General features: G+C 44.8%; 1 protein-coding gene across 1 annotated transcript in view; it reads left to right on the forward strand.

Moving 5' to 3' along the window:
- Positions 1-24,922, forward strand: part of LOC311225881 (ephrin type-B receptor 1-like) — a gene marked incomplete at both ends in the record, with an annotated part of 121,349 nt that overhangs the window by 67,180 nt on the left and 29,247 nt on the right. The window lies entirely within an intron of this gene.

Here is a 24,922-nt window from a genome sequence, read left to right on the forward strand (position 1 = left end):
GTGTGTGTGTGTGTGTGTGTGTGTGTGTGTGTGTGTAATTCATCTAGCTTAATGATGAAGTCAGTTGGTACCATGGTAATTTGTGTGTGTGTGTGTGTGATATATGTATATGTCATTCAGTGATAAAGTCCTGGAAGGAATCAATTGGTTCCATTGGTAATTGGTGTGTGTGCATGTGTGTATGTGTGTCTGTGCGTGCATGTGTGTGTGTGTGTGTGTGTGTGTGTGTGTGTGTGTGTGTGTGTGTGTGTGTGTGTGTGTGTGTGTTGTGTGTGTGTGTGTGTGTGTGTGTGTAATTCATCTAGATTAATGATGAAGTCAGTTGGTACCATGGTAATTCGTGTGTGCGTGTGTGTGTGATATGTATATGTCATTCAGTGATAAGGTCCTGGAAGGAATCAATTGGTTCCATTGGTAATTGGTGTGTGTGCATGTGTGTATGTGTGTCTGTGCATGCATGTGTGTGTGTGTGTGTGTGTGTGTGTGTGTGTGTGTGTGTGTGTGTGTGTGTGTGTGTGTGTGTGTGTGTGTGTGTGTGTGTGTGTGTGTGTGTGTGTGTGTGAAGTGTGTACATGTGGTTGAATGGTAAGTGGAGTGGCTCAGTCCATGTTAATTAACCTACTGTGTTCTAAACCCAGATTATGTTTCCACACATAGACTGGTAATTACATGGAGCTATCAGAGAGAGAGAGGGGGGGGGATAAGGGGAACTAAGAGAGAGAGAGGGATAAGGGGAACTAAAGAGAGAGAGAGGGAAAAGGGGCAGAGAGAGGGAGAGAGAGAAAGAGAATGAGAGAGAGCTGGAGAGAGAGAGAGGGAGAAATAGAGAAAGAGAGAGAGGGGGGGGATGGAAAAAGAGATAACGGGAACTAAAGGGATAGTGAAAAGGGGGCGAGAGAGAGAGAGAGAGAGAGAGAGAGAGAGAGAGAGAGAGAGAGAGAACAAAAGGGAGCTGGTCTTACTAGGGCCCCTGTGAGGAGACTGACACGTGGTCTTCAAGACCTGTCATATAAATGCTAATATTCCTAGCTGAGAGCATGCAAACCTCCTCACAGAGTGGTCATGAGAACTGCGTATGAGTTCAGGTTGAACAAAGAGGTTGCAGGTATAAGCGGACGCTGTGATGTTTGTACATATAATTGTATCATTAAATTGACCCATATGAGGAAATGCACGACACATCACATGATACTGCGAATCAGTGGCGGCTGGTACATAGAGGGCGCTAGGGCGCCGCCCCCCCCCCCCCCCCCCCCCCCCCCCTGGTGGAAAGAAGAAGAAAAAAGAATTCTTTGCGCGTCCTATTCATCCCCCGGCCCCTAGCCCCCTCCACTCCCTTTTCATGGGCGCTCCACCTCAGCTCCACCGTCAGTGCGCAACTCACAGGGCAAAATGCAACTACATTTAATCCAATCAGCGGCGTCAAATATGATATCCAAGGGCGCTTTCCTCTAGCGCTCGAAGTAGTCACTCTATTGGATGAGAGTGGCACGTGACATCACGTCCCTAATCACCTCTAGTAGGAAAATACGCTTGGCTAGTAGTTGTCGGAAATTTATTAATAATCACAAGATACTGTACATTCAGACAGTGTTGGATCTAACTAAATGGATTTATATGGACACTTTTATGGAAAGTTCAAGCCTGGACCACAAAGCTTCTCGAAGGGTTAAGGCTATACTCGGTCTTAGCTGGTTCGGTAAGAACATGTTAGGGTTTGAAACCGACCTCAAACGCAGGGCACAGACAGGTAGTTCAGAGTTAGCCAAATACTAGGGCGTATTTATTTTCAGAGTAAAAAAGGAACAAGTAACAATCTTGAGTTATCTGCGGCTCTGCAGATCCTCTTGGTGTTCGAGGTGGGGAAACGGTGTTGACGCCGAAACGGCTCTGCAGATACTCCCAGCTTCAACTCGAGGTGGAAAAGAGAGAGAGAGAGAGAGGTCAATAACAGTCCACATCACACAGAGGCAGTGCGGTCTCATCCTCCCTTAGCTGAGTCCAGAACAAACAAAACGATATCTTCAGTGTTCACCACAACACACAATTTAGCTGAGGCTCAGTGCAAAACAAAAACGATAAACTTCAGTGTCTCTTCTAAACACACACCCCAGCTGAGTCCAGTGCAGGCAAAAATAGAACTCTTCAGTGTTCTTCAAAACACACAAAACAGAATAGTCCAAAAAGGGGTTTGGTTCAAACTCACCAAAGCGCAAGAGTAAAGCGGGTAAAGGAGGCGCAGCTCAAAACGGGGGACAAGGTCTTCACCAGCGGCAATCCACAGATGTCCTGGAGGGAGAGTAGACGAGGCACAGCAACGGGGAACAACAGGCAGAAACAGAAGTATTCAAAGCAGTAATACTCAAAATGACCCGACATCGAATGACAGAAGGTCAGAGTATATGAAGCCACTGGAGCGCTGATTAGAACACACATCAGGTGCGTGATGGTAATTGATACTTGACCTAGAAGTGTACGTTAGGCAACAGACCAATCATCACAGTACTTTAAGAAGCGTGTGGCGGGGAATGAACCAATCCTCACAGTACCCCCCCCCTCCACGGGAGCCACCCGGCGACCCACTCGGCCCCGGCCCGCCCGGATGGGACCGAAGGAAGCCGGCGATCAGGGGCACTGGAGAGGGGGACAGAGACAGAGGCCCGGAGAGGGGGACCGGAGACGGGGACAGAGGACCGGTGAGGGAGGCTGGAGACGGGGACAGGGACCCGGTGAGGGGGGCCGGAGAAAGGGACAGGGAACCGGCGAGGGAGGCCGGAGACGGAGACAGAGGCCCGGAGAGGGGGCTAGAGACAGGGACACAAGGGGAACCCCGGGGCGAAGGACTGGACGCCGCCTGAAGATACTGGGCATGACAGGAGGGGCTCCACCCCCTGATGGTGCCGGAGGACCAGGCGATGTGGGGCTCATGCAGCGCGAGCCAGGGCCGACCCAGGACTACCGGGACAAGAGGGGATCTGGTAATGAAAAACTGGAGTCTCTCAACGTGGTTACCAGCCACGGTGAGGAGGACAGGACAGGTGCGTTGAGTGATGTCAGCCAGGCGGCGATGATCCAGCGCAAAGACCTCCAAGGGCCTCTCGACGTCCTCAAGTGGAATGTTGGCCCGGGTGGCAAACTCAACGTCCAGGAAACTCCCATCAGCACCAGAGTCAATGAGTGCACCCACCGTCGCCCGCTGGTCCGCCCAGGCTAGGGTGACGCTTGTCAGACGGTTAGGTGGTGCATGGGTGGGGGAACAGGAAAAACGGCTCACCAGGATCTCCCAGGGTCCCGGCGAGCCTGGTCTTCTTGGCCGGGTAGGCCAATTGGAGACACGGTGTCCATCCCGGCCGCAGTAGAGGCAAAGGCCGGACCTGAGCCTGGACTCCCGTTCGGCCGGGCTGAGGCGGGTGCGTCCCAGCTGCATGGGTTCCTCCTTAGTCACAGCTCGGGAGGGAAAAAACCCACCAGTCACGGAGGGGGCAGGACGGTCAGCACTGTAGAGGCGGCTGCCGGGAAGGGGAGCCCCTGAGCGGAGGTCGAGGGCACAGTCGTAAGGCCGGTGAGGCGGAAGGGCCTGAGCCCGGGACTTACTGAAAACCTCCTCGAGGTCGTGGTACTCGGGGGGTACGTCTGGGGGTCCCAGTCGTGCTCGCTCACGCCTTCTCTCCCGGAGGCGTCCGTCGATGCGGATAGCGAGGCTGATCAGGCCCTCGAGAGAATCGGGCTCCTCTTGGGTCGCGAGCTGGTCCCTTACTGCGTCGTTGAGCCCCCTCAGGAAGGTGAGACGAAGCGCTTGATCGTTCCAACCGCTCTCCGTTGCGGCCAGTCTGAACTCCAGCGCGTAGTCTCTGACACTGCCACTGTCCTGCCGGAAGGTGCCCAACCGAGCTCCTGGGTCCTGGCCACGAGCTGGGTGGTGGAAAACCCTTCGGAGCTCTGCCACGAAGTCTGGGTAGGAGAAACAAAAATCGGCCCTCATAGCCCAGGAAGCAGTGACCCACTGTGCTGCTCGGCCCGTGAGCAGGTTAGTCATGTAGGCTACTCGGGCTCCCTCTGACAAAAAACGGCTGGGTTGATGAAGGAACTGAGTTGACCAACTCGATCTGGACCGCCAACGCTGCCCTGACCCTGTCTGTGTCGGCTGAGGTCGTCATGGTCGGGTCGTAATGTTAGGGTTTGAAACCGACCTCAAACGCACGGCACAGACAGGTAGTTCAGAGTTAGCCAAATACTAGGGCGTATATATTTTCAGAGTCAAAAAGGAGCAAGTAACAATCTTGAAACAAAGGGAGACTGCCTTCAGCAGAGTTATCTGCGGCTCTGCAGATCCTCTTGGTTTTCGAGGTGGGGAAACGGTGTTGACGCCGAAACGGCTCTGCAGATACTCCCAGCTTCAACTCGAGGTGGAAAAGAGAGAGAGAGAGGTCAATAACAGTCCACATCACACAGAGGCAGTGCGGTCTCGTCCTCCCTTAGCTGAGTCCAGAACAAACAAAACGATATCTTCAGTGTTCACCACAACACACAATTTAGCTGAGGGTCAGTGCAAAACAAAAACTATAAACTTCAGTGTCTCTTCTAAACACACACCCCAGCTGAGTCCAGTGCAGGCAAAAATAGAACTCTTCAGTGTTCTTCAAAACACACAAAACAGAATAGTCCAAAAAGGGGTTTGGTTCAAACTCACCAAAGCGCAAGAGTAAAGCGGGTAAACGAGGCGCAGCTCAAAACGGGGGACAAGGTCTTCACCAGCGGCAATCCACAGATGTCCTGGAGGGAGAGTAGACGAGGCACAGCAACGGGGAACAACAGGCAGAAACAGAAGTATTCAAAGCAGTAATACTCAAAACGACCCGACATCGAATGACAGAAGGTCCGAGTATATGAAGCCACTGGAGCGCTGATTAGAACACACATCAGGTGCGTGATGGTAATTGATACTTGACCTAGAAGTGTGGGTTAGGCAACGGACCAATCATCACAGTACTTTAAGAAGCGTGTGGCGGGGAATGAACCAATCCTCACAGAACAACAACAACAACAACAACAACAACAACAACAACAACAACAACAAGCAACAAGCTATATGGCTAGCTGGATGCAGTCATGTAATGCGTATTTTGCTTTCCAAAATCATGCCTGCTTTTTCAAATGACGGGGACAGATACAACATGCCCATGGACTGTTACTGGAGTAAAGGATATGAAACACTTCCGGAAAGACTTCCGGTTTAGCTGCAATATGTAGCGCACGCAATTGGTTACAGCTCCGCTCCCGTTATCGTTAATTTCGTTTAAAAACCTTATTTGGACAATACCAAAAGAGATTAGACCACATCGTATGTATTGATAAGACCCTCTACTAACTATATCAAAAGACAACATGGATAAGGATAAGAAAAAGGGTGGAAGGAAACAAGACACAGCAATTCTAACGGCGCCGATTGAAACACGTTCAAGGAAAATGACAGGCGACGCTGTGGCAGATCCGTTGGTGACAAGCCCCGACGCGGGGAATATAGAGGAGAATACACAGGGACCAAGGACAACTGGCCCCGAGAGGGAGACAATAGATGACAACATAACAGGAACATCAGAAAAAAGTACCGTGAAGGAAAAAGCAGGCGATTTTGAGAAGATAATAGCAAAAACATCCATCGGATCCCTCACTGCTCCAATAACATCAACTGACACAAGCAGTTCAATTACACAACCCGACTTCAACTCTCTGACTATCCTGATAAAAGAACAGATGGTCGCTTTCAAAGCACACGTTGAACACATCGATACTAAATTCGAAGAGGTTATGAGCAATACAATCGTCAAATTTGCTGACGACACAGTGGTGGTGGGCCTGATCTCTGCCAACGACGAGAGGGCCTACCTGGAAGAGGTCAAGGTCCTGGCGGGATGGTGCCAGGAAAACAGCCTCTCCCTGAACGTCAGCAAAACAAAGGAGATGATTGTGGACTTCAGGAGGTCGGGGGTCAAGGACTACAGCCCCCTCAGCATCGACGGGGCACCGGTTGAGAGAGTCAACAGCTTTAAGTACCTCGGAGCCTACATATCCGAGGACTTGACATGGACCACACACATTAACAGTGTTGTGAAGAAGGCACGACAACGCCTCTACTTCCTCAGGCGCCTAAGGAAGTTCCAAGTCAGCCAGAAGATCCTTAAGAACTTCTACTCATGTACAATAGAGAGCATCTTGACCGGCAACATCACCTCCTGGTTTGGGAATAGCACTGCACAAGACCAAAGCAGACTACAAAGAGTGACACGTTCAGCCGAACGCACAATTGGAGGGGGGCTCCCCACCCTCCAGAACATTTACTACAAGCGTTGCAAGGGCAAGGCTAAGAGAATCATTAAAGACTCCAGTCACCCGAACAACTGCCTCTTTGAACTGCTGCTGTCAGGCAAGCGATACAGGAGTCTCAAGGCGAGCACAGAAAGACTCAGAAGAAGCTTCTATCCCCAGGCCATCAGGCTGCTAAACGAACAATGAATGAACACTACACAACAACAACCACCAAACGCACATAGCACACACATCCACACGCACACACTCACTTTAAACAAACACACTGTAGCACCCACTCCACACACTTATAGCACACACCCACTTTAAACAAACACACTGTAGCACCCACTCCTCACACTTTATATTTATGGATGAAGGATTGCACTACAACTCGTACACCTTACTGTAAATTGTACCTAAAATTGTACCTCATCCCATTTCTGCTTTGCACTAGATAGTACTGTACATTAGTACACTGCATAGTATTGTGTATTGTATATTATATGGTAACTCAGAACATTGTACATATGTCTATACCGAACACTGTGACCTCATTTTCTTCTTCTAAATTCATGCTATATTATGTTATTATGTTATTTGATACTATCTTGTCTAGCACAGTCTCTGGAGCGTAACAGTAAGAAGCATTTTGTATGAAAGTATTCTGTACTTCTGTATGACAACTATTAAAGAACTTGAACTTGAGAGCGGTCGCTTTACAGTCCATGCGAATCACGACAGTGGAGAATACGGTGACAGAAATTACACGGGCAGTCAAGGCGAACGAAGGTGGCATGACAGAGATGGGAAAAGAGATGGAAAGTGTGAAAGAAGAATATCGGAGGGAAATACAAGGGCTTAAAAACGAAGCGACGGAGAGGCTACTAGAAACCCAGCGCTACCACAGGCGGAATAACATCCGCATTGTAGGGCTTGATGAAGCAGTAAACTGCGAAGATCCCAACTTTCCAACAGTGTTATCAACGATTTTGGGTAACATCGATCCAAACACAGTGCCAGAAGTGGACCAAGTTTACAGAATCGGTTCTCGGGGGCAAAGAATCAACGGGCCAAGAGTCATCATTGTCACTCTGCGGAAGACTACAACAAGGGATGACATCATCAAATTTGCTCGCAACCAACGTGGGAATCTGAATTATGGTGGTAAACCAATATTTATCTACGAAGATTTGAGCAAAGATGCCATCATCCGACGTCTACCATACAAGGAGGTGATGCAAAAGCTGTTCAAAGCCGGTTACAAGCCAAGGCTATCATACCCGGCGCTGTTATCATTCTTGGGCAGTGACGGCCGCAGGTCAGGTATATACACACCTATTGAAGCTGAGGATTTTCTGAATCGAAATGGAGCAAATAACCCAAGGCAGGACGAAAATGCCGGAAACAGATAAGCCTCTTTCTCAATGTATACCAGTGTTAGAATGACTTTATTGTGTTCATCAAGGTAGCAGACGATATGCAAGCCGTCTATAACAATGTGTACTGTGTATAATACGATTCATAATACATTATAATTTCAGTCTCTAGTCTCTGAGGAGACAAATACATATCATTGCAAAAAGATCTATCTGGAATATTCTGGGTTTATCGCTCAAATGCCCTGGGTCTCTTAGATCATTCTGGAACATAAAATAGTCTAGGCACTAGTATACTCTACAACCTTCTAGAATATAAGGCACCATGACAACGAAGCCTACAACTCTAACAATAAACATCCGGTGTGTATACACATAGCAGATAATAAATTAAATGAAGTTCAATCAGTCCTTAATAATATTTTAAAAATTAACCACACCTAAACGTATGAACACTACAAGGTTATTCTAACAATTTAAGTAATCACTCCATTGAAGGCACATTGAAGCTCTAAAAGGCGCTGCTTTTCTATCTTATCTAATCTGTTAATTCGGTTCTAGTGGCTTCTCCACGTTGATAATTATTCTATCTCTCATTCCTTATCTATATCTTTCCATTGATTTTTATTTTATTTAATTTTTTCTTCTCATTACTCTATATTTTTTAAAATATATTTTAACTTACATTGTTCTTTTCCAATGTTCTTCACATTAAGGTGTCAATATTGCTCTACAATCTTTTCCTTTTTTCCTTTTTTCCCACACGTTAGTAGAGGGTTCAAATGAATATGTCGATGAAAGTTTATTCTCTTTTTTTATTTTTTATTTTATTTTTTCTGTCATTTATCACAATACTTCATTACAGTAAGGGAAGGTGCAAGACCAAAAGCGACATTCTATTGCAATAGAATGGAAATGTTAGATCCTATGGCAATTAGCATAGGAAGATTAAGATTACAATGCTCAGTTTGGGCAATCCGGTGGACCATGGGAGAAAGTCAATCGCGGAGGATGTGTTCTTGGAACACAGGCCTGTACGACTTTCTGGGTGAGGGGAAAATAGGGGACTTTTATTTGTATATATATATGTTTTTAAGCTCAGCTCTCAACGGGACCTCATTAATTGGATGTACATCTATTGTAGCTTCACACTCCAGAAGCATTACCAAAAACTACACAAAAACATGCATAGATTATGGCTAGTTTGAATATAATGGTATGGAACACCGGTGGGATAAACAAACAACACAAACGCAAAAGCGTGCTCACACTGATGAAAAAAGAACATGTGGACGTGGCTCTATTAAGCGAAACGCACATTTTAGAGGAAGACATAAATACGTTAGCGGATAACATATACCATAATATTAGTCACTCTTCTTTTGTTACGAGAACTAGAGGGGTAGCCATAGTCGTCAGACGCAAATTAAATATCGAATTGAAAGGGGTATGGTCGGATGCTGAGGGGCGCATAACTATAGCTAGGATTGTACACAATAACAGGAAAATTGCATTGGCAGCGGTATATGCCCCAAATTTGTACGAAGTGGGTTTCTTCACTTCACTAACCGGAGAAATGTTAAACCATCCCGAGTACTCATATATAATAGGTGCGGATTTTAATGCCATTTGGAACCCAAGGATGGACAAAACTTACCTTACCTTTTCCAGCGAACAAAAAAATTCATCTAAAGCATTAAAAGATTGGTCGAAATCAACAGGGGTAACTGATTTATGGCGTTCACTTAACCCCATGACCCGCAAGTACTCCTGTCGTTCGACGAGACACAACACACTATCCAGAATTGATTACGTCTTTGCATCCCCGAGAATATTTGATAAATATGAAGTGGAAATGACACCCAATGCGCTATCAGATCACTGCTACTTAATCCTGAAAGCAACATTTGGTACACTATCTTCCCGGGCCCCAAGATGGCATTTTAATTCTATGCTGCTTAACAACAATGAATTCATTACACAAATTAAAGAAGCTCTCACAATATTCCTACGGGATAATGCTAACTCGGTGCAAGATCCCAGAATATTATGGATGTCGGTAAAGACTATGATCAAGGATTTCTCGGATAGATTTTCCTCCATATTGCGCAAAAATCAAAACACAAAACTATCTGAAATGGAAACGCTTTACTCAACGCTTTTTAATTCTTTAAAATACAACAACTCTACTAGACTAGAAAACCAAGTTAACATTCTAAAGACAGAGATCAAAGCAATATACAGACAAAAATCGGAATTGCAAATACGCAGCACAAGACAACAGCAGTACTTCCAAGGCTCTAAACCTAGTCACCTATTAGCCATGCGACTAAGAATTAATGCAACATTTGCAGATATAACTGCCATTAGGAAACAACAAGCTCTAGTAACAGAACCCAAAATAATAAACGATACATTCAAAGAATTCTACTCCGATTTATATAATTCAGAAACGACCTTTGATCAAGACAAATTAGACACATATCTTAATCAAATTACTCTCCCTAAACTTACGGAGGACGACGCTAAACAGTTAGAAGTACCGATCACATTAGAAGAACTCAAGAAGGCCATATCCGGAATGAAAAACGGCAAGGCTCCGGGAATTGACGGTATCCCATCAGAAATGTACATTTCTTGCTGGGACATATTTGGACCCTTATTACTAAATATGATCTTATACTCAGTCAAAGAGGGAAGCTTCCATAAACACCAAAATATCGCACTCATTTCAGTTCTTCACAAAAAAGACAAAGACCCCACTGAGTGCGGTAGTTACCGTCCTTTAAGCCTCCTCGGAACCGATGTCAAACTGTACTCTAAGATATTAGCCATCAGATTGCAAAAGCATATGACGTCTTTAGTTCATCCGGACCAAACAGGCTTCATAAAAGGTCGCCTGATCAATGATAACATAAGGCGAATACTGCACGTACTAGATGCAGACAAAGAGGACACCACACCTAAGGCGATACTATCCCTGGATGCTATGAAAGCATTTGACAGGTTGGAATGGTCGTTTCTATGGGCAGTATTAGAAAGGATGGGGTTAGGAAAAGGATTCATTGATATGATTAAAGTACTATACAAGGACCCATCGGCCAGGATTACAACAGGCACATTCATCTCCGATATCTTTCCGGTATCACGCTCAGCCAGACAGGGTTGCCCTCTTAGTCCCGGACTATTCGATCTATCATTAGAACCTGTAGCACAATTTATAAGACAATCCCAACACATAGAACCAATAGTAATCAAGGGCACACATCATAAAATTAGTTTATATGCGGACGACGTAATATTGTTCATGCAAAACCCCAACAACACATTGCCGCATATACTCAAGTTGATAGAGAACTTTGGTGATTTATCGGGATTTAAAATAAATTGGCCTAAGTCGGCTTTTCTTCCTCTTAACACCAGTGCAAAAAAAGACACAACCCTCCCAGGTGCGATACCCATGGTCAAACATTTCAGATGCTTGGGTGTGGAAATATTTCCCACCATAAGACAAACGGTGAAGCACAATTACACAAAAATACAGAACAAAATCAAAGACGACCTGGACAGGTGGGCAAAACTTAAAAACTCAGTACAGGCAAGGGTATCAATAGTTAAGATGGATGTATTACCAAGAATCAATTTCTTCAGCTCAATGCTTCCGTTACCTCCTCCAGAGGGCTACTGGAAAAGATTACAAACCTCCACATACAAATTTATTTGGAATAACAAACCACCTCGCATAAAAAGATCCACCGCACAGAGAAATAAAGCAGACGGTGGCATGGCAGTCCCAGATTTTTTACAATATTTTAAGGCCTTCACATTAAGACCATTGAAGATATGGTTTGACCCCCAGGCTTTGGTATCTTGGAGAGAATTAGAAGAAAACATAGTAGCCCCACAGAGACTGAAAGACATAGCACACACTAAACTTTCAATCAAGCATTGTGAGCGAGAATTTGGCCCAATAATTACCCATGCAATCAGAACATGGCGGGAAACACAAAAGAAATATCCTAACCCTCAAGAATGGCATAATCACACGCCCATATTCAATAACAATGCACTCTTAATGGGAAAACGACCTATAAGATTCCCTATATGGGAAGAGAAAGGCATACACTCATTAGGGGATATTTTTAATAACAAGGGCCTCTGTAGTTATGTCGAAATATGCATAAAGTTTAACCTCACCGAGTCCACATGGCTTTTTTACATACAGTTACGACTTTGTATGAGATCTCACGGTGTTCCATTACTCATACCAATTGAACACCACAGATACCACACATTTTTCTATGAAAGAGATACATTGGGAGGTTTTGTATCAGGTTTTTATTATCAATTACTAACGTCCTCGTATGAAACCCTTCAACTAGACACTGTCTGGAGGAGGGATATACCAGACCTGGAATATGACTTTGATTGGCAAGGAGCCTGGGCAAATGTCCGACTTACATCAAGGAACCCGGATCATCAACAAATCAATCTGAACTATATTCACAGGACATACTTGACTCCTATAAGGCTGTGCAAAATGGGGCTTATACAAGACTCCAAATGCTCCCAATGTACAAATGGGGACGAAGGAACATTTATGCACATGTATTGGGACTGCCCACCAGTTAAGGCATTCTGGAAAGATGTGTCCCAACAATTATCAATACTCGTATTTTGGAATATACCTGTACACCCCGCGGTATTACTATTGAATGATGTTTTTTAGTTTGCAGTGAATCCACAACTAAAAAGATTGGTTTTATCGGGTATCACAGTAGCTAAAAAACTGATCGCATCACGTTGGTTTCAACCGGAAAAAATTTGCCGAAAAGTGTGGTTTCTTACATATCTCGATGTGATATATCAAGAAATATCTACAGCAAGAATTCTGGGGCTCAATGAATCCAAAATGTCAATGTGGTTAGAAGTGGTGGAGAGAATAAAAGCTAGCTTATAATGGTAGTGTCTGGTTAGGAGTGAGGGATAATGGAGGTACTATCCAAGAGGGGGTCCGGGAGGGGGGGGTTTGAGCTGGAGCATATGTGTATAGGGTTTTAGAAAATAGGTATTAGGGGTATATTATATACTAACATTTATATAATTGTAATTTCGCTGGATATACACTGTATACGGTTAAAATGTTATTATAGACTATTTTTGTTTTATCCTGTTTCTGTACTTGCATATATTTTAACCACCTTTACTGAAAGTTTCATTATGCATTGTGTGTTGAGTACTGACTTTTAATAATTTTTTGTTTTGCAATAATAAAAAAAATATAAAAAAAAAGAAACACTTTTTTTTTTTTTTTTTGACAGCTGAATGTCAACTCTTCTGATGGTAAGTCATGTTTAATTTACGCCAGCCAGCCTTGGCTCTTTTAGCAATATGCAAAATATGCTGTACTCGATCGGGGGATCGCCCAGGGGAGAAACAGGATGTAGAAGCTGGTGCTCATTTCAATTCGGTCCGATCACTCGCTATAGGTCCCGGGACTCGAGCTCGACACAATACATAGCGATCCGTTGCCAATAACTGGATGAACAACATAATTTGGACGTATATACTATTATACAACCTGGAAATGGATCGGGTATTTCTCCATCCCATAATAGAAAACATTCTGTTCCACGCTCATCTGCCAACGGCGCGAGGAAGCTACGGTGAGTTTCAGCGTTATTTTCTAATGTCCTCTATACTAACTGCTCTAATGATCATATCACCCACACTAGATGAATGATATAACGTTGCCCACGGAATTATAAACGACCCCCCGCCCATCCGGTCAACATCAGATCATACGTAGTAACTTTTAGAACTACGTGCAGTTGACATTTTTTATCTGGCACCGATCGCTATCAAACTGTATTTGATCATCAATATAATGCATTTAGGGCTATAAATCAAGTTCTGGAGAAAGCTGCAGAAAACGATAAAAACATACTTATACTTTAGACCGTATTTTAGTATGAATATGTGAATGAAAAAGTATAACGTTGCTACACCCTGAACAATAGATATAGGACATTGAATGGGCCATAATAATGTCAATTTAGCAATACAATTTAAAAAGTTATAGCCCTGCAAAGAAGGAACTTCTCCATAGACAAATAGAGCTGGCTAGGGATGGTAAATTATGAATTTAACCATGGCGATCAAAGTGTTAATGCTGTGTGAGAGAGAGCAAGAGAGAGAGAGCAAGAGAGAGAGAGATCATCGATCTCTCTCTACCTCTCTCTCTCTCCAACGCAGTAAGCTCTCCGTAGTATGATCATGTTCATTACATTATGATCGACTGGAATAAAATAATAGCTTTACAATTTACATACTGTAGCTGTCCCTTTGTTCATTAATGTTACCTAAATGTCATAAGTGAATTGTATAGAAACAACTCACCAAAATTGACTATTGCGCAATTTATTTGACAAAAAAATCTACGAAGGGGATACCCCCTCGTCACCCCTCTTCCCCCTACCCCCTGCGCCCTTCCTACTATACATAGCACCGGCCGCCACTGCTGCGAATTGAGTTTAACTGAATCATACCGAATCTAATTTATGCAATATCAAAATGTATAGCATTGTTACATGGTTAAACGTGCTATAGATACGATTTGTATGTAGAGAAAACATTTAAAAAATATAATACATCCACAGAGCTTTTAGAAAGATGTGGAATAAAAGTATTGCTTTCCCCCCAAAAAAAACAAATTTTTTATTGGTGAAACAACTGCTGTACAAATACAAAATCAGTATCATTCACCATTTTCCCCTTTTTTATATAATCTCTACCCAACCAACCTACCCACCCGCCCATCCCCCCATCCACTCAGCCCCGCACCCACCCATAGATCTGAACGTGGAAGTCCAAATTGAAGACATAATGGAGTTAAAACTGGTGAAAATGTCACCATCATATAGATCTTTGAAACAGTTTATTCCCAGTCTGCCCCAGCGAGCCCCCCCCCCCCTTTCTTCCGCGCGCCCCTCCGAACTTCACGTGTAACCGGCCGCCACTGCAAAAGATCAGTCCCGAGTGGGGGGAACAAACAGGTGGTTATTACCAATAGGCCCCGAGACAGACGCTGAACAGAGTTTCAAATTACGACGAAACTGTATCCAAATATTTAACCTCTTAAGCCCGTGTGGTCCGGTACTGGACCGCAAATGAAAGAATATTCCAATTGTCTGATCGTGATTCCAAGTATTGGTGTCCATCGTGTCGCCAACATAATCCACCACAACACATGCATCGGGGGCATTTGACGCTTCTCAATCTGATCGGGCGAATGGCTCGACTCGCCTGACCCAGAAAACTGCGCCCCGGAGGGATTTGAACGTAACACAGAGTAAGATACAAGGTTTCAAAGGGTGCTCGATACTGCCTCCCAGCAGGATGCTGCCGGTATTGCACTTTTGCGATCTCAGGATGATTCCCTGTGGTAACCTGAGTTCCGTGTTCCTGAAATGAATAGAAATATCGAATAAAAGAAATAACGATGAAAACCCGACTACACTTGGGTTTTCGGGGGTCCTTGCGCTCAACGCATGGCGAGATAACCCGACAATCCTCGGGTCTGGCGCTGGTGCTTTTATTTAATAATTTTTTTTTACAATGCTAGTTACTTGAAGATTCTGGACAGTATTTCTCATTGTGGCTATAAATAAACATGCATTTTTGCATAAAGCAAGCATTTGTCGACTCTCATGTTGATAAGAGTATTAAAACTTGAAAAAGATCAGTTTAAGGTAGATTTAGAACAGATAAAAAATATTAGTTAACTATGGACAATCATGTGATTAATCAGATTAAATATTTTAATCGATTGACAGGATTACTTTGGAGACAAGAAAGCTGTATTTACGCGGCTCCTTGCTGCTGTTGTGGAACCAGACTCATCGATTATATATCGAAGAATGATCTTCTGATCAAAATAGGTTTAATAGTAAAAACAATGAATACAAATGACATGTGGGTTAAATGAGCTTTGGCTGAGAGGAGTGCTCTCCTCTGGCCAGCTAGGAGACACTGAAGAAGAGGCAGAGACACTTGTTCTTAAGTATAGAGGGGTGGGGGCTGTAGTCTTTGTCCCATCTGTTAGGTAAATGGTAAAAATGGTAAATGGTGCATTTATACAACAGCTTTTATCCAAAGCGCTTTACAATTTTTGTTCCTCACATTCACCCATTCACTCACACATTCACACACCGATGGTGGAGGCGACCATGCAAGGTTCCAACCAGCTCATCTGGAGCAGGGGTTAAGTGTTAAGTTAGGGGTTAAGTGTCTTGCTCAAGGACACATCAACACGCTGCCCGGGAGGAGTGGGAATTGAACTGGGAACCTTCTGACTACCATACGACCACTCTACCTCCTGAGCTACTGTCGCCCCAGCTAGGTGTGAACTAAGCTATTGTTTGGGGCAACCAAAAGGGATTCCACAACACTGCCCTCTAGTGGTCCGGAAATTAATAGTGCAGCTTTTAACATTTTTGCATGGTATCACAGATCTACGAGCCACATACTGAATTGTCTGAGAGGGATAGAGACACGTCCTGTCTATAGCAACAGGATCCGTGTCAATCTGCCCGGCGCTCTGCCCAATGAGACAGCATTGCATGCTGGGATTGGAACCTCCTCTAAGACAACACCTGCGTCAGAACCAGGCAGGGGGTGTGTCCTATTTTAACCCTCAACCAATCAGCTGATTCACAGCTTGGCAACAACCTGCAGCCTCAATATTGGAACAGATGGGTGTGTGTGTGTGTGTGTGTTTATGCATTTGGATGGTCTGTTTGCAATTGTGTGTTTGTTAGTTATAAACAAGGAAACTAGCAAAATAGTGATGAGAGCAACGGCTGCTAGAGATCCCTGCTGTGCTGGCGCACGCGCACACACACACACACACACACACACACACACACACACACACACACACACACACACACACACACACACACACACACACACACACACACACACACACACACACACACACACACACACACACACACACACACACACACACACACACACACACACACACACACACACACACACACACACACACACACACACACACACCTCCTGCTGTGATAGCCTACTGCTGTTTGACATTTGTTTATAGCTGCTCCTGTCCAACACACACACACACGCACACGCACACACACACACACACACACGAGAGAAGAGATGAGGTGAGGAGAGGAGAGGAGAGGAGAGGAGACTCTTACTCCAGTCCCATGTCAGTCTCACGTCTTGACGCATAAGTCTCAAGTCAAGTTTCCTTAATGTCAAATATCATGACTTAATAATAATAATAATAATAATAATAATAATAATAACTTTATTTGTATAGCACCTTTCATACAGGGGATTGCAGTTCATAGTGCTTTACATCAGTAAGGTTAGGGTTAGACAGTGGCTCAGGAGGTAGCGCGGTCGTCTGGTAATCTGAAGGTTAGGGTTAGACAGTGGCTCAGGAGGTAGCGCGGTCGTCTGGTAATCAGAAGGTTAGGGTTAGACAGTGGCTCAGGAGGTAGAGCGGTCATCTGGTAATCAGAAGGTTAGGGTTAGACAGTGGTTCAGGAGGTACTGTAGAGCGGTCGTCTGGTAATCAGAAGGTTAGGTAGAGCAGTCGTCTGGTAATCAGAAGGTTAGGGTTAGGCAGTGTCTCTGGAGGTAGAGCAGTCATCTGGTAATCAGAAGGTTAGGGTTAGTTAGACAGTGTCTCAGGAGGTAGAGCAGGTCATCTGGTAATCAGAAGGTTAATAATAATAATAATAACTGTATTTGTATAGCACCTTTCATACAGGGGATTGCAGTTCAAAGTGCTTCACATCAGTAAGAAATAAGACATTGTCACAAACAGGTAATTTATGACAAATAGGGAGTCCACACGTGATAACAATTTAACAAAAAATGATTTATTTAAACCTATCTAAACAAACAAAAGCATAAGGACATGAACAATAAAATGTTTTGTATTAGAATCAGTGGTGAGTGCAGTGTGTGGATGAGTGAGTAAGTATGCTGTGGTGTGTGTTTGGTGTAAGTATCAGTGCTATAATATGTCAAAGGATGCAGCTTGGGTGTTGGTACAACCTGTGCCTGGGAGTGGAGAAAGCAGACAGAGAGGGAATTAGACAGAGACACATATATTCAGGTGCAGGCAGCTCTGCTCTGCACAGGTGAGTCTCATACAGTTAACGAGCCACCCACTCCACCATGCTTCCTGGTGAGTCAACAGACTCTCCATTAGCAGGTAGGGTGGGGGTCGTCACACCCTCCCCCTAAAGAAAAGGGTTCTTCCCTATTAACAAATTACATTAATATTTACAAGTGACTAACCAAACTAAATCAATACATAAACTCAAGCAACACAATATTTTGTCCCCTATATTCAAATCAAAATAAACATTGTTTTACCCTTCACCCATTCCCCTCACCATCCTGCCTCCGCTCTCAGCAACATATGGCCCTAAGAAGCTATTTAAGAGAGCAGGAGACAGTAGGGATTGGGGAACAGATAGAGAGAGGCAAAACAAAGTATCCTCATGGGACCAACTTAGGGTATGCGGGACAATGCGTCCGCAATCACATTCTGAGACCCTTTAATGTGACGAATGTCCAAAGAATAGGGCTGTAAAAACAAAGCCCACCTCATCAACCTCTGGTTGGGATTTTGGAGGGACTTTAAAAAGGTCAAAGGATTATGATCCGTGTACGCCACCAGGGGAGTCAACCCTGACCCCAGATACACGTCAAAATGTTGGAGTGCCCAAATCAGTGATAACGCCTCCTTCTCGATAACTGAGTAGTTAAGTTGGTAGGTGTTAAATTTCCTCAAGAAGAAGGCCACCGATTTATCCACCCCATGCACATCCGCCTGCAGGAGGACTGCCCCTGCCCCCACGTTGGAGGCATCCACCTGTAATGAAAAGGAGTCATTTAAACATGGAGCAGTTAACACAGGTTCAGAGCACAATAGGGCCTTCACATTTTCAAATGCCACTTGGCATCTGCCTGACCAGACATACTTGGAGTCTTTCCTCAACAAGTTAGTCAACGGCTCTACTACGGATGAGAAGTTGCGACAAAAACTCAGATAATAACCCACCAAACCCAGAAAACGCATGAAATCCTTTTTTGTCGTTGGAGGGGGATAATTTACAATAGCCACAACTTTATCCTGAACCATGCGCACGCTGCCCTGACCGACCACCTTTCCTAAATAGGTGACAGTGGCTCTTGCAAATTCACATTTGGCCAAGTTAATAGTTAACCGTGCCCAGACCAATTTTTTGAATAGTGCCCGGATACGCTGAAGGTGTTCAGACCATGTGTTGCTGTAGATCACCACATCATCCAGGTAGACGGCACACCCATCCAGACCAGCCACTACTTTGTTCATAAGGCGCTGGAAAGTAGCGGGGCGTTTCGAAGACCAAACGGCATAACTAAGTATTTGTACAACCCAGAGAGAGTGAGAAAAGCGCAAACCTCCTGGCCACGCTTAGACAGCAGGACTTGCCAATAACCTTTTAAAAGGTCAAACTTACTCACGTAAGTAGCCGATCCCACCTGATCTACACAGTCTTCCATGCGGGGAAGAGGAAACACATCTGGTTTGGTAATGTTATTCACTTTACGAAAGTCAGTACACGGTCTATAGGTTCCGTCGGGTTTACCGACCAACAGGCAAGGCGACGCCCAACTTGACGAACATGATTCGGCAATTTGGTTGTCCAACATATACTGAACCTCATTGTCCAAATGCTTGCGTTTCTCGGGTGAGACACAATAGAAGCGCTGCTTTATTGGGGCTGCCTCTCCCACATCCACATCATGTTCAATTAGATGTGTGCGTGAGGGTACATCTGAAAATAAAGCTGTGCTGTCCTAACGATGAGGGAGCTCACTGGGCTTAGGGAGAGGAAAAGATACATCATGTTTAAAGCCATATAATTTTAACTGTTTACTATTTTTAAATTTTTTTTTTACCCATGTTTAACATTCATAGCCTATTCTCAAGATATCTGTAAAAAATTACACATATTTTCGAATTTTAACCACTTAAATTAGTGTTTGTTTGATACCACGTCAGTTTTTATTGAAAAAATATGTCTTTTCATCGAAAAAGACGGATACTTGTTTGTTTTGACCATATTTCTAATATTTATTTTTGATAAAGACCAATTAGGAATATCTCGACGAATTACCTCTGAATATGAATCAAAAAAAATATTAAAGATTCGCTCATTAGTTCGACCACAAACGCAGTTGAGGCGAAACTTTACCAAGTGGGCAACTGCGTATTGCGTTTCAAAAGAAACGACTACATGTTGTTTTTGACCATATTTCGAATATTTATTTTTGATAAATACCAATTAGGAATATCTCGACGAATTACCCCTGAATACGAATCAAAAAAAATATTAAAGATTCGCTCATTAGTTCGACCACAAACGGCGTTGATGCGAAGGTTCTGTCTTGAAAATTCACTCGCTTCCCGAGTCACCCCCCCCCCCCCCCACCACAACAGAGTTTTTCATCGAAAAAGACGGATGAATGTTTGTTTTGACCATATTTCTAATATTTATTTTTGATAAAGACCAATTAGGAATATCTCGACGAATTACCTCTGAATATGAATCAAAAAAAATATTAAAGATTTGCTCATTAGTTCGACCACAAACGCAGTTGAGGCGAAACTTTACCAAGTGGGCCACTGACCTGCATTATCCTCCGGGCGCTCGATGTACTGCCCCGGCCAGAATATTCGGCTCGGCTCGCTGGTGAAACAAGGACCAGAGGTGATCCGCGCAGTACACTTCCTCGTTGGCGCGTGCCGCCTATGGGGGTCCTGTTTTTTCGGCGTGTGGCGCGCTGCAGACTGCGCGGTCCGTTCGCCTCTGGTTCTGTCTTGAAAATCCACTCGCCGGCCCCCCCCCCCCACCACAAAACCTGTGTGCCGAGTTTCAAGCACTATCAGCCCGCCACAGTCTATTCACCTCCCCTGACTTGTGGCAAAGTTATCTGTGGAGCAATGACGCCACCATGAGTTTTACATCGGTAACAGCACACCCCAGCAATTGCAGGGTCCTTGTCTCGTGGAATATTCAAAGCATGGCAAGATATATAGAGAATTGAACGAATAAGAGCAGATTTAAAAATGCTTAAAAATGCCGTTTTAACGTTGGAGTGGATGAGAGTAGAAATAGTAACTAGGGGTGAAGAAGGCACTAAATCTGTCTCTCCTATTTCTAGAGTGTTTCATGTTCTAAGCTTTTCACACAATGAACATATATGTAAAATTAAGATATTTACCCAATTTCATGAAATAATAATAAACACAGACACCGCTGTGCTCACACACACACTCAAAATATTTCAAAAAAGTAGAAAAAGCGACTAGGGGTGCACAAGGGTCAGATCTATTAACTCAACACGCTTCGAGTCATCCAAATCTGCCAAATCAAAGACACATACCATACTCTCTGATGATGTCGCCGAGCGGTAGCATATAGAGAGAAAAGAGTAATGGACCTAAACAGCTGCCTTGTGCAACCCCGTAGCGGCTTTCATGTTTCTCCTAGATTAACATAAAACACCCTTCCTCTGATATGTTTTGATCCAGTTCAACACACAGCCAGAGAAAACAATAAGCTTTTCAAGTTGATTTATTAGGATGTTGTTTTTTTTTTTTTTTTTTTTTTTTTCCCCTCCATTTTCCTCCGATTTTTCTCCCATCCCAATGTTAGTCGTATGCCAATTCCCAGTCCCTTCCTGGTCGCTGCGCACTTACCCCCCACAGTCAGATCATCTGGGAGAGTGGAGGCTACCACGTGCTTCCTCCGACACACGTCCAGCCAATCACCGCTTCTTTTCACCTGGCAGCGCGGATTCTCATTGAGAGGGCGTAGCGTGTGGGAGGACCACACTATCCCCCTCACGTCCAATCCGCGCTTAGCAGGCGCCCCGACCGAACTGTAGGAGTCGCTGTTTACAACGACCCGGACCCACCCCGCCAGCTTCTCCCACCCTCTGATACAGCCAATTGTATCAGTGCAGACGGCCAGCCAAGCTGGTGACAACCCCGGAGCTGTGAGCTGGATTCGAACAGGCAAATCCAGCTCAGCTCCGGGGCTGGTGACGAACGCAATCTCCGCTCGGCCACCTAACCGCCTATTAGGATGTTGTGATCAATAGTATCAAAAGCTGAACTGAGACCTAATAGGATAAGAATGGAGATTTTATTTGCATCGGAGTTGAGTCTGAGGTCACTAATTACCTTTGAGTGCAGTTTCTGTACTGTGGTATCTTCTGAAACCTGACTGAAAGACTTCTAAGATGTTGTTTTCTTTAAGATAGGAATGAATTTGGATTGAAACTATCTTTTCCATTATTTTAGTGATAAATGGTAGATTTTATATTGGTCTGTGGTTTGCTACTGTGTTGTTATCCAATTTAGGTTTCTTTAATAAAACAACAGCTGTTTTAAAGGCATCTGGGAAGATGCCAGTTTTAAGGGATGTGTTTATAATGTCCAGGGCCCTCAATTATCAACAATTCTTAGAAAGTGTTCTATTTTCGTTTTTAAGCACAGAATTTAGAATGTGTGTACGTACAGAAAAATCTGGATTTATCACACGTGCGTAGACGTGTCCCACGCACACCTGCAAGTACTCTGTGTTGATAAATATCACTTGATCTACGCTCCATGCTCATGCACGGTTTTACGTATTTGCATATAGAACCGCCCGTAATTAACCATATACGGTAAGGAAACACCCCCATGAAATGTGGAAAAGTGGACTAAACCGAGCGAACGCCTCAGAGAAATACGCGACAGGCTGACAGACATGTACACCGTGATGTCGGAAACAGTCGGATATGATATCTATTAACTTCCTGAAGACCATTGCTGCCTGGGCAGCGCACACACTAATAAAGACCGTTAACCACTGTTTGGCGTTGGTGTCATTAATAATAACCATGCTGGAATATGAATGCCCTTTTTCGCTTCGTTCTTTTAAAGGTCGATTACCCAGGGATTAAAGTTCTCCGTCAATTTTCTACCTGCATGGTTTAATATGATTTGTAGAGGCATACAATCTATTTTGATGTCGGTATTAGGTATAGCCTATATAAATTATATATGCATAGCCTACATTATGCAACAGTAATTTGCGCATAACACAGTATGGCACAGACATAGCCAGGAAGACTAGCTGGTTGCCATGGCACCAGCTAATGGGGATCCGTAATCAAATCAAAAACATGTCACACGGAGCCCCGCGCCTGCAGACAGTAAACTAACTTGATCGTTAATATAACTGTTGTCCTTGTATCTTTAGCTTATGAAAACATTAAATAATATGTATAGGCTATAGGCCGTCGTTTTGCCTTAATAGCCTATATGTTGTGGTCCACCCCTGACTCTGAACAATTCTGAACATTACCCTCTGGCACCTTCCGGTGGCCTTTTGGCGGTACTACTCCTGCTAGAGCCCCGGCTGCTAGCCCTTTAGTCTCGTCCGCTAGAGCTTCCACTGCTAGCGCCTCAGACTTGTCTGCTAGAGCTTCCACTGCTAGCCCTTTAGCCTCGTCCGCTAGAGCTCCCACTGCTAGCATTTCAGTCTCGTCCGCTAGAGCCACTGCTGCTAGCATCTCAGCCTTTCCGCTAGAGCTTCCGCTGATATCGCCTCAGTCTTGTCCGCTAGGGCCTGCTAGCATATCTGTCTCGTCCGCTAGAGCCCCTGCTACTAGTCTTTTAGTCTCGTCTGCTAGGGCTCCCGCTGCTAGCATCCAAGTCTTGTCCGCTAGAGCGCCTGCTAGTCTACCCCAGACGGCTAGTGTAGCCTCTTCCGCTAGCACTCTAGGCCTCACGGCCAGTGTTGGCCCTGTAGTTAGCACGGGCCCTGCAGCTAGTACTCGTAACCCTTCAGCTAGTCTAGCCCCTGCTAGCTTATCTCGGAGTGCTAATGTAGCCTCGTTAGCTAGCAATTTTGTCTTGTCCGCTAGAGCTCCTGCAGTTAGTGTTCTAGTCCCGTCTGCTAAGGTTCCTATGCCTAGCACCTCAGTGCCGCATGCTAGAGTTCCCACTGCTAACTAGGGATGTCCCGATCAAATTTTTTTGCTCCCGATCAAAGGAAATGCGTTTGTTTTGGCAAATTCTTCTGCTCTGTGTGACAATAAATAAATGAATGATGATATGTAATTTTAAACCAAAACTAAGGCCTCAGTATGAATTTAAGACGTGAACATGGTCATGTTTGTTGAAAAAAAAAATGAAAAAAAAACAATAATCCCGATTAATTTTTTGATCCCGATCTTCTGAAAATCACGTGATCGGCCCCCGATCCCGATCACGTGATCGGATTGGGACATCCCTACTGCTAACGCCTTAGCCCCGCCGGCTAGTGTAGTCATAGCAGCTAGCACCCTTGTTCCTCCTGCTGGAGTCACCCCGACTGCTAGCACCTTAGCCCTGCCTGCTAGTGTAGGTACTACGGCTAGTCTTTTTCGTCTCTTGGCTAGGGTAGCCTCTGCAGCTAGCACAGGCCCTGCAGCTAGCACTGCTCGGGCAGCTAACCCAGCCTCTACTACCAACCTAGCCCCTGCTAGTGTAGCCCTTGCAGCTAGCACAGGCCCTGCAGCTAGTACTGCCCAGGTAGCCAACCCAGCCCCCACTGCCAGTCCCGCTCCCGTTATCCGAGCTCCTATCGGGGGGGGTCACCTTGTTCCCCACGGCTAGGACTGATCTTTCAGCTAGTTTGTCCCCAGCAGTCAGCACTGCCCAGAAGGCTAATAATAATAATAATAATAATGGATTGGATTTATATAGCACTCTTCTCTGACTCAGAGCGCTTCACAGAGTCCATTATTCGTTCATACACAGTCATACCGGTGGTGGTAAGCTACAATTGCAGCCAGAGCTGCCCTGAGGCAGACTCACGGAAGCGTGGCGAATAATCATCGCCTACGGCCCCTCCGACCACCACCAACATTCATTCACATGCATACACATTCATACGAGGCAAGTAGGCTTAGCTTCCACGGCTAGTTTAGCCCTCGCTAGTGCGACCCTCCGGCTCCCGGGAAGATCCTGACCTCTGGTCCGGCTCATGCTTCCACTCCCGTCCCCGGGGAGTCACCTGTTACACACCCCACACACGCACCACGCACGCTTACTCCATTCACACACACACACGCACACACACACGCTGCAC

This window comes from Notolepis coatsorum (genome assembly GCF_963971535.1).
Source record: "Notolepis coatsorum genome assembly, chromosome: 3".
Classification (NCBI taxonomy): Eukaryota; Metazoa; Chordata; class Actinopteri; order Aulopiformes; family Paralepididae; genus Notolepis; species Notolepis coatsorum.